This window comes from Rhinopithecus roxellana, chromosome 11, assembly GCF_007565055.1.
Source record: "Rhinopithecus roxellana isolate Shanxi Qingling chromosome 11, ASM756505v1, whole genome shotgun sequence".
Taxonomy (NCBI): Eukaryota; Metazoa; Chordata; class Mammalia; order Primates; family Cercopithecidae; genus Rhinopithecus; species Rhinopithecus roxellana.
In genome coordinates, this window is record NC_044559.1 from 127679225 (window position 1) to 127694834 (window position 15610).

Here is a 15610-nt window from a genome sequence, read left to right on the forward strand (position 1 = left end):
ACAACAACAATAACAGCAACAAAAAACACCAGCACTGATCAGGGGCGCCTGTTCCCTCGGCCTCAGGCTGTGGCGCCTGCCAGTCCCCACCTCGGTGTTCCTCCTCTTCTCCCGGTACCAGGGTCTCTCCCAAGAAACAAACTCGCATTAGTAACCGGCATCTTGGCCTGCGCTGCGGGTGACCCGCTCAAGCCTCCATGAAGGGATGCTAGTTCAAAGTGAAGTCCGGATACAAACAGCCCGAAGGGAAACGCGGGCACGCCTGCTCCGCTGTACTCACAGTGGAGCAGGAAGTCTTTTCTTCACTTTTGCCTTGGTGGCCCCAGGTGTCCTGGAGCTGCAGCAGCGTCTCCCTCTCCTCACGGCGGACGTGACCCGAGGTGCCCCCAAGTGTCCTGAAGCCGTGGCCGCTCCTGGGTAGGTCCTGAGGACAGAAAGCTTCGTCTTCACAGTGGATGCCCTAGGACGCCGCCGTGCGGATCGGTCACGGTTCAGGCGTGCAGCGCTCAGGGTTTGGCAGGGCTGGGCGCCCCCTCGCAGCAACTCTGGCGCATCTCTGAAAATCAGCGCCTGAATTTTTCCAGATAGCAAGCAAAGATGAGGACTAGTTCACGCCTGTAATCCCAGCGCTTTGGGAGGCCGAGGCGGGAGGATCACTTGAGGTCAGGAGTTCGAGACCAACCTGGCCAATATGGTGAAACCCCTGTCTCTACTAAAAATACAAAAAAATTAGCAGGGCGTCGTGGTGCACACTTGTATTCCCAGCTAATCAGGAGAATCGCTTGAACACGACAGGTGGAGGTTGCAGTGAGCTGAGTTCGCGCCATTGCACTCCAGCCTGGGCAACAAGAGCGAAACCCCCATTAAACAAACAAACAAAAAAAAAAATCAAGCACTGATCCAGGGGCGCCTGTTTCCTCAGTCTCAGGCTGTGGCGCCTGCCAGTCCCCAGGGTCCCAACCTCCGGACCGCCCGACGGCGTCTCCGCGTTCCCCCTGGTACCGTTCTCCGGGTACCAGGGTCTCTGCCCAGAAACAAGCACGCATCTGTAACTCACATCTTGGCCTGCGCTGGGGGTAAGCCGCCCAAGCCTCCAAGAAGGGACCCTCGTACAAAGTGAGGTCCGGGTACAAACGGCCCGACCGGAAACGTGGCAGCTCTCGCCCCGCTGCACTCAAAGCGGGGGCGGGAGGCCTTTTCCTTCGCCTCGGCAGTCCCAGGTGTCTCAGAGCTGCAGCAGCGTCTCCCTGTCCTCACCGCGGATACAGACCCAGGTGTCCCCAGGTCTCCCGAAGCCGCCGCGGCCCTTCCTGGGTGGGTCCTGAGAGGAAGCTCTGTCCTCACAATGGACGCCTCAAGACGCCGCCATGCGGATCAGACGCGGTTCGCAGTGCCGGGCGCCCCCTCGCGTCAGCTCTGGGGAATCTCTGAAAATCAGCGCCCGGATTTTTCCAGGCCCTGATTTTGTAAATTTCAGCTGAAATGGAGACCACCATCCTGTGCCTTGACCCAAATGCATGGAGATAGCAATCAAAGAAGTTGGCCAGTTCACGCTTGACCCAAATGCATGGAGATAGCAATCAAGAAGTTGGCCAGCATTCTGGGAGGCCGAGGTGGGCAGATCACTTGAGGTCGGGAAATCGAGCCCATTCTGGCCAACGTGGTGAAAGCCCATCTCTACTAAAAATACAAAACTTATCTGGGTGTGGTGGCACACGCCTGTAGTCCCATCTATTCTGGAGGCTGAGGCAGGAGAATCCCTTCAACCCGGGAGGCAGAGGTTGCAGTGAGCTGAGATCGCGCCACTGCACACAAGCCTAGCGACAGAGCGAGACTCAGTATCAAAAAAAAAAAAAAAAAAAAAAAAAAAAACAAAAAACAAGAAAGAAAGTAAAAAGAAAAGAAAGAAAAAGAAAAAGGAAGGAGAAAAGAAAAGGAAAAGAGAAGAGGAGAAGGAGAGTCCAGGCTAGGTGCAGTGGCTCACACCTGTAATGGAGTGGGATTTTTTTCTGGAGACAGAGTTTCGCTCTTATTGCTCAGGCTGGAGTGCAGTGGCGCGATCTAGGCTCACTGCAACGTCCACCTTCCAGGTTCAAACGATTCTCCTGCCGCAGCCTCCCGAGTAGCTAGGATTACAGGCACGTGCCACCATGCACACCTAATTTCTGTATTTTTAGTAGAGACCGGGTTTCGCCATGTTGAACAGGCTGGTCTCGAACTCCTGACCTCAGGTGATCCCCACGCACCAAGGCCTCACAAAGTGCTGGGATGACAGACGTGAACCATAGCGCCTGTCCAAGAAATTTTTTTTAAATTAGCTGTGCATGGTGGCTGATGCCTATACTCCTAACTACTTGGGAGGCTGAGATCGGAGAATTGCTGGAGCCCAGGAGGCCGAGGCTGCAGTGAGCTGTGATCACGCCACTGCACTTCAGCCTGGTGACAGAGTAAGACCTTCTCTCTTAAAACAAAACAATCACGCCTGTAATCCCAGCACTTTGGGAGGCTGAGATGGGTGGATCACGAGGTCAGGAGATCCAGACCATCCTGGCTAACACGGTGAAACCCTGTCTCTACTAAAAATACAAAAAAATTAGCTGGGCATGGTGGCGGGTGCCAGTAGTCCCAGGTACTCTGCAGGCTGAGGGAGGAGAATGGCATGAACCTGAGAGGCAGAGCTTGCAGTGAGCCAAGGTCGCGCCACTGCACTCCAGCCTGGGCGACAGAACGAGACTCCCTCTCAAAAAAAAAAAGGCCCGTTGTGGTGGCTCACACCTGTAACCCCAGCACTTTGGGAGACAGAGGCGGGTGGATCAACTGAGGTCAGGAGTTCGAGACCAGCCTGGCCCATATGAGGAAACCCTGTCTCCACTAAAAATACAAAAATTAGCTGGATGTGGTGGTGGGCGCCTGTAATCCTAGCTACTCAGGTGGCTGAGGCAGGAGAATCGCTTGAACCCGGGAGGCGGAGGTTGCAGTGAGCCAAGATCGCACCACTACACTTCAGCCTGGGTGACAGGGCAAGACTACTCTGTCTCAAAAAAAAAAAAAGAAAAAGAAAAAAGAAGATGGCCAGTAGACAAAACTCAATTTATTTTCTTTCTTTCCTTTTTAAGAGACAGGGTCTCGCTCTGGCGCCCAGACTGGAGTGCAGTGGGCGTGAGCATGATAATGTGCTACTTTTCCATTTTCCTGTGTTGTTTCCACTACGTTAACAAATTAGCCTTAAAACACGGAGCACTGGCCAGGAGAGGTGGCTCATGCCTGTAATCCCAGCACTTTGGGAGGTTAAGGCAGGTGGATTGCCTGAGGTCAGGAGTTCGAGACCAGACTGGCCAATATGGTGAAACTCGTCTCTACTAAAAATAGAAAAAATTAGCTGGGCGTGGTGGCGGTTCCCTGTAATTCCAGCTCCTGGGGAGGCTGAGGCGGGAGAATAGCTTGAACCCGGGAGGCAGAGGTTGCAGTGAGCCGAGATCGCGCCATTGCACTCCAGCCTGGGTAACAAGAGCGAAACTCTGTCTCAAAAAAAAGAAAAACACCGAGCACTGATCAGAGGGCGTCTGTTTCCTCCTCAGGCTGTGGCGCCTGCCAATCCCCAAACTCCCGACCGCCCGACGGCCCAACGGCGTCTCCCCGTTCCTCCTCTTCTCCCGGTACTAAGGTCTCTCTCTAGAAACAAGCTCGCACCCGTAGGCGGCATCTTGACCAGCGCTGCGGGTGACCCGCCCAAGCCTCCATGAAGGGACGCTTGTACAAAGTGAGGTCGGGGTACAAACGGCCCGACGGGAAATGCGGCCGCGCTCGCTCGGCTGCACTCACAGCGGGGACAGGAAGCCGTTTTCTCACCTTCTCCTCGGCGGTCCCAGGTGTTCGAGAGCTGCAGCAGCGTCTACTCACAGAGGAAGCGGCCCCAGGTGTCCCGAAGCTGCGGCCCCTCCTGGGTGGGTCCTGAGGAAAGGAAGCTCGGTCCTCACTGTGGACGCCCCAGGGCGCCGCCGTGAGGTTCGGACTCGGTTCGCGCGCGCGGCGCTCCGGGTTTGGCAGGGCCGGGCGCCCCCTCGCGGCAGCTCTGGAGAATCTCTGAAAATCACCCTCTGGATTTTTCTGGGACTGAGATTTTGGGAATTTCAACTGAAATCGAGCCCGCCATCCCGTGCCTTGACCGGAACGCAATGAGCTAGTAATCAAAGAAAATGACCAGTTCACGCCTGTAATTCCAGCACTTTGGGAGGCTGAGGCGGGCGGATCACTTGAGGTCAGGAGTTCGAGACCGGCCTGGCCGACATGGTGAACCCTTGTCTCTACTAAAAATACAAAAACAGGCAGGCGTGATGGCGTGTACCTGTAGTGCCAGCTAATCGGGAGGCTGAGGCAGGAGAATCGCTTGAACTCGGGAGGCGGAGGTTGCAGTGAGCCGAGATCGTGCCACTGCACTCCAGCCTGGGCAACAGAGCAAGACTCTGTCTCAAAAAAAAAAAAAAAAAAAAAAGGAAAAAGAAAAAGAAGATGACCAGTAGACAAAACTCAATTTATTTTCTTTCTATTCTTTTTAAGAGACAGGGTCTCATTCTGTTACCCAGACTTGAGTGCAGTGGTGTACTCACGGCTCCTGGACTCAGCTTCCAGCTCCCGTGTTCAAGAGATTCTCCAACCTCAGCCTCCCAAAGCACTGGGATTACAGGTGTGAACCACTGTGCCCAGCCCCACCTGATTTTCTTGTATTTATTTATTTTAATTTTTCATTTAATTTTATTTTTTATTGGCAGGGGGTGGGTCTCATTATATTGCCCAGGCTGGTCTAGAACTCCCAAGCTCAAATGATAATCCCAACTCAGCCTCCCAAAGTGCTAGGATTACAGGCGTGAGCCACCATGCACTGTCTGATTTTCTTTCTATCAGCAATAATGTATAGGACTAATTTGAACTTGAAATTAAAAAAAAAAAATACCACTTACAATAGCACCCTCAAAATTGAATTTTTTAAGTATAGACTTAACAAAATACATTCCAATCCAAATACAATCCAAATATGCATTCAGAAAACCTTGGATCATGGTTGGGAAGAATAAAAAATATATAAATAAATGCAGATATTCCTTGTTTGGGAGCAGTACACTCATTACTGTTAGCTTTACCACAAAAGCTAAAGTAATGAAGAGAGTGATATTGGTGAAGGAACGGACAAATAGATAAACAGAATAGAATACAGAACCCAAAAGACCCAAATAAATGCTGTCAACTGCTTTTGTCAAAGGGGCAAAAATACTCAATGGGGAAAGAAAAGTCTGTTCCACAGATGGTGACAGATCAATCAGAAACCATGGGGAAAAAAATGAATGTAGACAGAAACTTCATAGCTCACTCCAAAAAAAATCACTGAAGATATAGTCTGTAGACTTAAATTTTCACATATAAAATTGTAAAAGTTATAGAGGACAATCCACATGACTTTGGATTTGTGATGAGTCTTTAGATACAATACCAAAAGCCAATTCATAAAAGAAAAAAGTGATAATGTGGACTTTATTAAAATTTAAAATGACTACTCTGTGAAATATCTTGTTAAGAGAATCAAAAACCAAGTCACAGACTGAGAGAAAATATTTACAAAACAAACCTGAAAAAAGACTTGTGTGCAAAATATACAAAGAAATTCTAATAACAAAAAGAAAAACAACCGAATTAAAATATAAAGTCACCTCACTAAAAAATATACACAGATGACATGCCCGGGTGCAGTGGCTCACGTCTGCAATTTCAGCACTTTGGGAAGGGAAAGCAGGCAATCACTTGAGGTCAGGAATTTGAGACCAGCCTGGCCAACATGGTAAAATCTTGTATCTACTAAAAATACAAAAATTAGCTGGGCATGGTGACTCGCGTCTGTAATCCCAGCTACTCGGGAGGTGGAGGCAGGAGAATCACTTGAACTGGGGAGGCAGAGGTTGCAGAGAGCTGAGATCACGCCACTGAACTTCAGCCTGGGCGACAGACCAAGACACTTAAAAAAAAAAAAAAAAAAAAAAAAAAATGGAGTTTTGCTGTCACAAGCCAAACTAACAGAAGCTAAAGAGAGACCAGAAACAGATCCTTCCCTAGTGCCTTCAGAGGGAGCATGGCCCTGCTGAGAAAGAGTAGAAATGGAACTCGGCCCACCCCCACTAACGTGTTGTTCTATACGTGCCCGTTGACCCCCAGACCTTGCAGCACCATGCTCGCTGCAGGTGCCATACTCGCTGGCCAGACCTTGCCACCTGTCTGAAATAAACTAAGATAAGCAGCATCCCGCCATAAGTCTTACTCAAGGGGGTTGACTCGATCACCCGCTTGTGCACGAGGCCAGGAGAATGACTGATCCCTACCCCTGGCCTCGTTGTAACTCTGAAGTCCCCACCCAGGTATGGGCTTTTCTGCCATTTTCCAGTCACACAGCGTTTGTGTTAGCATGAGTCTTCATGCATCTGAGCACCCTTCACTCCACCCCATACATGTAATGACACTCACCTAACTCATAAATCATGCATGTCACCCTCCTTAAGACACCACAGTGCACTCCTCTTGGGGAGCCAGCCAAGAATCCTTCCTCCTGGCCAACCTTTAGGGCATAAGACTTAATATGTCTCTCTTCTGCCCAACCTTCAGGGGCATAAGACTTAATAAAGCACGTCTGGGAAACTTGCTTGGCCTCGTATCAACTTCTGTTTCATGGGAGCCTAAGAACATGTAGTCGGGAACACTGCCAACATCTTTATTTCCAACCTCGGAACTTTGGAACTGAGACAACAAATCTCTGTGGTTCTAAGCTACCCATTTTGTGGCACTTTGTTACGACAGCCCCAGGAAACAAATGCAGGCACGTTCTGCTCCATCTGCCACTCTCTCCAGACCACAGCTGCTCCCCAAGCCCACCCCATGAGAGGCTGAGGACAGAAGCAGGACCCTTCACAGACCACCATCACTGCTGGATGGTCACTTCCAGCACTGACTGTCTGGGAGCTCCAGCCTCAGTTCTCAGTTTCCTGGAGCGGATGGGAGGATGAGGACAAGGAGGAACAAGGGCGCTGGCCTCCCAGGAACTGTCCCTGAGCCTCCACCCTGCTGTCCCCGGAGCTGTCCCCGAGTCTCCACCCTGCTGTCTCCAGAGCCGTCCTCGAGCCTCCACCCTACTGTCCCCAAAACTGTCATTGAGCCTTCACCGCACTGTCCCTAGAGCCCAGAAAGCCCAGAGCTGGCCAAACATCCCCTCACTCCTCCTCTGGCCCCTCCTCCCAGTCATCAACACTTTGGAAGAGGCATTAAGCCCCTTTTAATCTCTAGAAAGGTGCCTCAGGAAGGCACAGAGAGGTTACACCAGGTGGTCATGGTGCCTTACCTGTGTCTACTGGGCCCTGGCTGGCCCTTTAAGGGCATGAGGACGGAACAGCTGAGAGACCACACCCCTCAGGGGCCAGGGATAAAGAAAAGGGACAGCGAAGGAACCTGTGGGCAGGATGCTGAGGGTAGAGGTTCCTCCCCACAGGCACTGAGCAGAGGGTTCCTTCCTCCCTGAAGCTGCCCCCGAGCTTCCATCCAGACAGGACCTCCGACCACTACTAGGGGCCCGATCTCAGGAGGTTAGTCCCAGACAAGGGTTCCAGAGACTTAAGTCCACTTTCCCAGAATGGACATGATGCTTCTGGCAACTCAGGGACCTAGACCGTCCAGGACAGAGCCTTGCTGAGGACGGAAGGGAGCAACGTGCCCTGGCGGTCTTCATGCAGCCCGGGCCTCTGGCAGTGACCAGCCAGCACCCAGGCACCTCCTTGCTGGGTCTCCAAGCCCTGATGGTCACAGAAAAGGCCACAGGCCAGGGCTGGGATGGGCCCAGGGCTCTGCATGTTACCTGGGAGGGCTGAGGGGTGGCATCCCCTGTAGCAGCTCAAGGCACAGTAGTCACTGCTGTTACTGTTGCCCTCTGAGTCTGGGGGAGCTGGCCTGGTGGGGGATGTGGGGGCCCAGTCATCCTGTGGCAGATAGGCAAGCAGCTGAGCCCTCCACTCCGTACACCCTGCTGGCAGCACATTCTCTGAGCTCAGGTTCCCCGGGAGGCTGGTCCCAGTGCCCTCCTGCTCCTCCTCCAGGACCACAGATTTCCAAGGACCCGATGGGCCACAGGTGAGCAGTGCAGTGGCCTCCTGGACGCAGGGCTCCGAGGCTCCTCGTGGGGTGCCAGCAGCACAGTCCCAGCTCAGCAGCATACCAGCCCTGTGGGCCCTCATCCAAGTCTGGAACAGAGTGTGGGAGGAGGGAAGGGCTCAGGCAGCATGTTCAGAACTCATCCTGGGAGCAGCTGCCTCCTTTCTGGCAAGCCCAGCCTCCCTGCTCCTCCAGGAAGCTCTTCTGAGGTCCACACCCAGAGGCCAAGGAGCGCCTGTGTCTTGGACATTCTGTCTTTCCTCCATGTGCCAGCCCAGCTTCATCATGGGACCCTGAGTCCCTTCAGGCTCCTCACCGCTCCGCCAGCACAGGGCCTGGTGCTCACAGCACCCCGAACCAAGGTACAGATGGTGACATCTGCCCAGGACAGAGCCAACTCCTGATGGCATGAGTCTCAAGTCCTTTCAGCAGCTACAGAGACTGGGCATTCCCACCACACACACACACACACACACAGACACACACACACAGACACACATACAGACACACACACACAGACACACACACACAGACACAGACACACACACACAGATGCACACACACAGACACAGACGCACACACACAGACACACAGACACAGACACACACACACAGACACAGACACACAGACACACAGAGACACACAGACACACACACACACAGACACACAGACATACAGACACAGACACACAGAGACACACAGACATACACACACACACAGACACACACACACAGACACACACACACACACACAGACACACACACACAGACACACACAGACACACACAGACACAGACACACAGAGACACACACACACACAGACACACACAGACACACAGACACACACACACAGACACACAGACACACACACACACAGACACACACAGACACACAGACACACACACACAGACATACAGACACAGACACACAGACATACACACACACACAGACACACACACACAGACACACAGACACACACACACACAGACACACACAGACACACACAGACACACACACAGACACAGACACACAGAGAGAGACACACACACACAGACACACACAGACACACAGACACACACACACAGACACACAGACACACACACACACAGACACACACAGACACACAGACACACACACACACACACAGACACACAGACACACACACGAGTTGCTGTAAGGACTGGTGACTTTCAAATCACTGGACTAAGGCTGGCAGACCTGGATCTTTCTGTGGGGTCACAGGAGGCCCTCGCCTCCAAAAGGAAGCTGTTCCCTTGGTGGGACCAGGAGCCTCCATCCCATGCACCACACACACCACACCCTCCATCACTGCACTGCTCCCTGGAGACCAACCTACAGCGCCAGGTCCCCAGCAGAGGGTCTAAATAACCCCTGGCAGGTGCCCTTGTTCTCCAGGGAAGGGCTGGTGCCTGCAACAGGATGACAGTCCAGGGACAATCACAATCTGTGCCCTGCTCAGCCTTGTCCTCGGCTGCCCAGGCTCTTAACAGTCACACCTATCACCCTGGGGAGAGAGGGGGACTCTGCCAAGAGTTACGTGCCCAGTTTATGGTTCAAATTGAATATTTGGACAAAAATCTTGAAAACTAGGCTCCTCATTGAGAGAGAAAAGGATTTTTCTGCATAGTAAGCTGGAGCCGTGGTGTGGAGGGGACATCCTTGCCGCACAGGGCCCAGGGATACCCTAGGGCACAGGGAGGGAAGATCCTGGAGAAGACGGGTCAGTTTGGCCCAGAACCCAGGGAGGGGCCCTCACTGCTTCTTGTCTTTTGTCCAAAGTGAGGAGTCTGAGGGGAAAACCCAGAGACCACTCTCACTGGAGCCCTCCCTCTCCCGCTCCTCCCACCCAGGGGCATGAACCGCCAGCCCAGCAGGGAGGGGAGGGCCTGATGCAACCCCCAAGTTGCTCACTGGTTCCTGGGCTGTGGGAGCCCAACAAGGCCACAGAGGGGGAAGTGCAGAGCCCACTCCTCAGCTGTGGTGCCAGCATGAAATCTGCGGGGACCAGGGGACAAGGCAGAGCAGGAGCCCAGAGGCAGTGAGAGCCCCGCGGGCAGTGCACACACCACAGCCCCTTCCCCATGGCCACAGGACAGACACGTTCGCAGAAGGAGGAGGTGAGGCACATGGTGGGTGCAGACAGCTGAAAACCAGAGGAGACAGAGATAAGTCATGAGAAATTTACATTTTTCCATCAACAGTGGAACTGGAGACATGAGAACAAAAAGACATGAGAATAAAGCTCGATTTTCCCCATTTGAGATACAGCGTATAGATTGAAATACACTGAATATACGAAACAGGCTCCAAGCACTGACAAGGCTCCCATACCGGCCGCCAACCCTCATGAAAGCCAACATCTTGGGCAGGCCAGAGCTCTGGGCAACACCTGCCCCCAACGCCCTGCCGTGGTCTCTGCACACACCTGGAAGTTCCCATTGTGCACACTGTAGAGGGGCTGGAAGAACGCCGCTGGAGAGGACACGTTCTGGTAGAAGGTTCTTTTCACCCTGAGGCCAGGAGAGGCCAGTCAGAGGCCTGTGGGGACCCAGGTGGCCTGAGGTCACTGCAGAGGCTGAGCTTCCTTCCATCAGCAGGAGGCCCACCCACCTCGTCCCTGCCACTGCCTCTCTCCCATCTCATCACATTCCAACCCACTCTCAGGGTAGGACCCAACTGGGCCTCCTTGCCTAACCGCCTCACAGAACTGATTTCTACTGAGGCAGGTGTCCTTTGCAGCGTGAGCGCCAATGGTGGGTTCAGAATGGGGAGTTACCAGCCGGGTCCTCAGCCCGCAGAGGGAGCCAGCACCTCCAGGAACCTCGTCTTTGACATCAGCAGGTCTGTGGCTCCCAACCTACCCAGTGTCTCCTTGAGCACCAGACTTTTTGCCAAAGATCCACTGACCCTCCCACAAGGATGTCACCTGGGGCTCCAACCCAACAGGTGCAAATAGACCTCCCCAACCTCCCCGCAAGGGTGTCCCCCATTTCCCCACCTCAGGGGTCACCACTCGTATCTCATCCAGTCACATGTCCCCTCTATTCCTCCCACTAAGACCCTGCAATTCCCTCCACTTTGCTCTATCTCCACTTCTTTCACTGGCTCCTGCCAAATCATCTCCCTGTGGGCACCCTGCTGGCCCCCATTCGTCCCCAGCAGGTCCCCCCTGTCCCCTTGTCCCAGCAATCCATTCCTCAAAACATAAACTAGGTCGTATCACACAGTTTCACACTTTCCTTTGCTCCAAGGAGAAGTCAAGCACCCTCCCGCTTAGCCCCACCGAGCACCCCTCTCCCCACATCCTCTTCCTCACATCTGCTGCCTGACATGGCCCCTGCACCCCCTCTTGTAACCTGATATGTGGTACACGAGGCATGACGGTTTATTGAAGGAGGGCCTTCGTCCATCTTGTTCTCTAAGGCATCTGCCAGGGTGAGAACAGGGTCCTGTGCACACCAGATGCCTCAACTGTACTTTCATAGAACGTGTAAACAAAGGAACAAACCAAGTTCCTCCAAAGGCAGAAAACTAGGACCTCCGGCTCTTGATCTCAGTGACTCTGGGTCTGGTCGGGACCCAACTGCCCTTGTCTTCGGCCTCTGCCACAGATCCCCCTTACCTTCTCTCCCTGGCAACTTGAGAACCCTCTTCTGGCCCAGAGTGGAGACTTGAAAAGCCCACTCCATCCAGGACCAGACAGTGGAGGGCGGGGAGAGGAACCAGACAAGGGTGGCTCTTGATGGCCTACCCACCACACACTCACACATGCACACAGTGACACATCTGCACACATACACTAGCATGTACACTCTTACCCACTCACACATGTACACACACACACACATCAGCTACCTACCTGGGTGATGGCTTGAACAGGAGGTAGGTCAGGCCAGTCAGCAGAAGAAAGACAGACACAGCAACAAAGGTGCTGCCTGGCCACCCCCAGGGTGGGATCAGAGGGCCTGTGGGCAGGAAGGGCCCAGGGGCTATGAGCAGCCTCAGTGCACATGTGTGCACACATAAACACATACATGCACACTCACCACACTTATGTGCACACACACACAGAGACACAGGCACACTCACCCTACTCCCATACACACACATGAAGCACACACATGTTCATGTCAGCATGTGTGTTCACACACACACCTGGCTCCAGTTCCTCCCCTCCTCATCACTCCAAGTTGACATCTCCTTATTTAGAGTGGGGAGTCTGTCCTGGACTGCTGCTCCCAGGAGAGAGGACCCCAGGGGAAGCCAGTCAAAGTGTTACCTCCCAGGCCTCTTCCTGCCTCTTGAATCCCAGCTCATAGCTGAGAAGTGTGGTCATCAGCTCCAAGGCAGGACTGATGTTCCAGGTCAAGATGCAGTGGCCAGAGCTGACATTGCTCTGCAAATCAGAGAGTGGGTCCAGCTTCACTGGAACAGAGTGAAGCTACGTAAGGCTGAAGCCCCATGGGTCTGGTGTGTCAGTCAGCACACCCAAGACTGGGGATCTGAAAGATTTCCAAGGGGCATGGTCAAGGCCCTCTCAGACCAGGCACCTCAATGGGAAACTGGAACAGAAAAGCCCCAGGCGGGACAGGACAGCCATGACTTCCTCTGGCCTCTGCAGCTACAGTACGTGGTTTCTAAATATTGCTTTCCCTTTCCTTCACAGTCTGCTGCTGGAAGTTCTTCCCAGCATCTTACTGGAGTCCTTCCTGCTGTGACTGAAGTGCACTTCACATGACTCAAATGCCAGCCCCTGCCCCAACCAGCAGCCCTGCATCTCTATTTTCTGCCAAAACCCTGCCCCTGCAGTAACCACGTGGACCCTCCCCTCCCAGGGTCCAAGCCTGCCCCCAGCCCTGGATCTCACCTGGCAGGGACTGAGAACACTCACTGGGCCACAGGGTCATAGGTTGCAGGACCCTGATCCCAGCCCCCAAGCAGCCAGGATGTTCTTGGCAAGGGGCCCTGCCCCAGGTCTATAGCTGATACTCACCGTGTCTCCAGGGCAGGTACTGCAGCTCCACCAGGCTGACCTGCTCCCTCCCAGACACGCAGTGGTGGAAAGTGATGATGAAATTGTTGGATGGCAGGAGCACAGCCTCGGGTGGCAGCACTACAGTGCACTCACTGACCCACGATATGCACTTACGTGTGCCATCAGGAGCCCTATTGCTAGAAACAGCAAGTGTCAGCACCATGGGGCTGCTACACTGTCCTGGTGTAGCTGCTGCCATCCTGGGGACCTCACCCTCATCCCTGTCCAGGTGGGCATGGCCCTCCACCCTCACCTGGTGAAGAGGAGCCCGGGGCTGGAGCCCTGGCCCAGCTCTGGGACAGACCAGCGGCAATCGATCCTGAGAAGGTTGTTGGTGAGGCAGGTGAAGTTTCCAGCCCTTGGTCCTGGAGACAGTGATGGTTGGGAGCCCACAATGAGTGCTTCAGGGCAGAGCTGAGTTGGAGGGTTGTGGGGGGATCTGACACCCTAGCAGGGCAGTCAGCAGTGAATCATCCCAGAATCTGTCCAGGGAACCACTGGGAGGCCTGGGAAGTGGTGGCCTCTGACCCGTGGCACACAGGCAAGTCAGACCCAGAGAGGCATGAAGAGGGTGAAGGAAGGGAGACCAGGGTCGGTCCAGGGACTGGAGGTACGGAGGTAAAGGTAGGGAGAATAGAGACGGAGGTCCAGGCTGACCCCTAGAGGACATGCCCCAGCACAGTTTGGGCCAAACCTTTCCCGAGGGTCTCGACGTCGGACAACCCAGTCCCGCAAACACGCCCTAGTTATCCACTCACCTCATGCAGACACTACTGCCCAACCCTCACCTCATCCAACCCCTGAGACAGAGACTCCCGAGCGGACACAGGTGCAGACACAGGTGCAGGCCAGGAGCCAGGTGCCATGTGTCGCCTCAGGGCCTCACTCTCCAAGGTCCAGCCTGCAAGGGGCTGGGCTGAGGGCCTGTGCGAGCCAGCCCTCTCTGGAGGGGTGCTCCCCAGGAATTTCTCCCCAGCAGGTTGCTCAGTGGGTCTCCATCTGCACTCACATGGTGTCCTGTGAAAGACACTGAGCACCACTGCCCAGGCTTTACCGATAAGGAACTGAAGCTCAGAAAGGCCACTTGACCCAGCCAAAGACTCGTGGCTGCAGGGTCTAAGATGCACCCTCAAACTTAGGTCCTGGACTCTGACTCAGCTTGGTCTCCACGTCTGCCAAGAAGGCTCCTCTCTAGGATGGGCATCCTCTGCCAGCCCATCCCCTGTCCCTGGGCCCAGGCCCCATCCTGCAGGAGAGTCAGGATTGGGGGCACCAGTCACTACCAACAACCACCACAGGTGCATTTTCTACTGTAATTCTCACAGCAGCTCCATGAGGGAGAAGCGCTGTCCCTGTTCACAGGCAAGGAGCTGAGTCCCAAGGAGGGAAGGAGGGGAAATGACTTGCCCAGGGTCACACAAAAAACTTCTATGCATGCTTTTTTTTTTTAAGACGGAGTCTCCCTCTGTCGCCCAGGCTGGAGTGCAGTAGTGTGATATTGGCTCACTGCAACCTCCGACTCCTGGGTTCAAGTGATTCTCCCGCCTCAACCTCCCGAGTAGCTGGTATTACAGGCTCCCGCTGCCATAACAAGCTAATTTTTTTGTATTTTTAATAGAGACAGGGTTTCACTCTGTTGGCCAGGCTGGTCTCGAACTCCTGACCTCAAGTGATCCACCCGCCTTGGCCTCCCAAAGTGCTGGGATGACAGGCGTGAGCCACTGCTCCCAGCCTCTACGCATTCTCTCTCCCTTTTGTCTTCTTCAATAAAGACCCATCCCAGGGTTCTGCCCCAGGAAGGTGGACGAGAGTGGCAGCGGGGTATCCATGCAACAGATGGCACTGCCTGAACTCTGTTGCACTCCTGTTCCAAGGTGCCTCCGAAGGAGAGCACCACCAGAAGTGCAAAGCCCTCCATGCTGGAGTGTGAGGCCTGAGTCCCAGGACCCTGGAGGAGCCAGAGGTTGGCTGGAGATGAGGGGCTGCATGTCAGGAAGCTCTTGGGGGTGGGAAAGCTGCTGATGCCCTATCATCCCATTTGCAGTTCCAATGGTACACCCATAGCCCATAGGCAGGAAGCAGGGCCAACCTGATTGATACACAAGACTGATTAGTTTTAAGGAGGAGAAAAAAAACAGACATGCACACAGACTACAGCACGCACACCCTTAAGGAATCCACACACCCTCAACGGGCAGCAGCCAGTACTCTAACCCCACTCCACCCCACTCCCGGCAGCCTGTCCAGGTGCCCACAGGACAGTCCCCTGTTAAGACTGATGATCAGGAATCCTCACTCTTCCCTAGAATGGAGCGTGCAGCCTGGCCCCAATAGCCACAGCATGAAACACTGTGGCAAGTTCTCTGCAGCAGTGTCT

General features: G+C 53.9%; 1 pseudogene; it reads right to left on the reverse strand.

The window, feature by feature from the left end:
* Positions 1 to 7694: 7694 nt before the first annotated feature.
* LOC115900328 lies at positions 7695 to 15151 on the reverse strand (annotated as a pseudogene).
* Between the last annotated feature and the right edge of the window lie 459 nt (positions 15152 to 15610).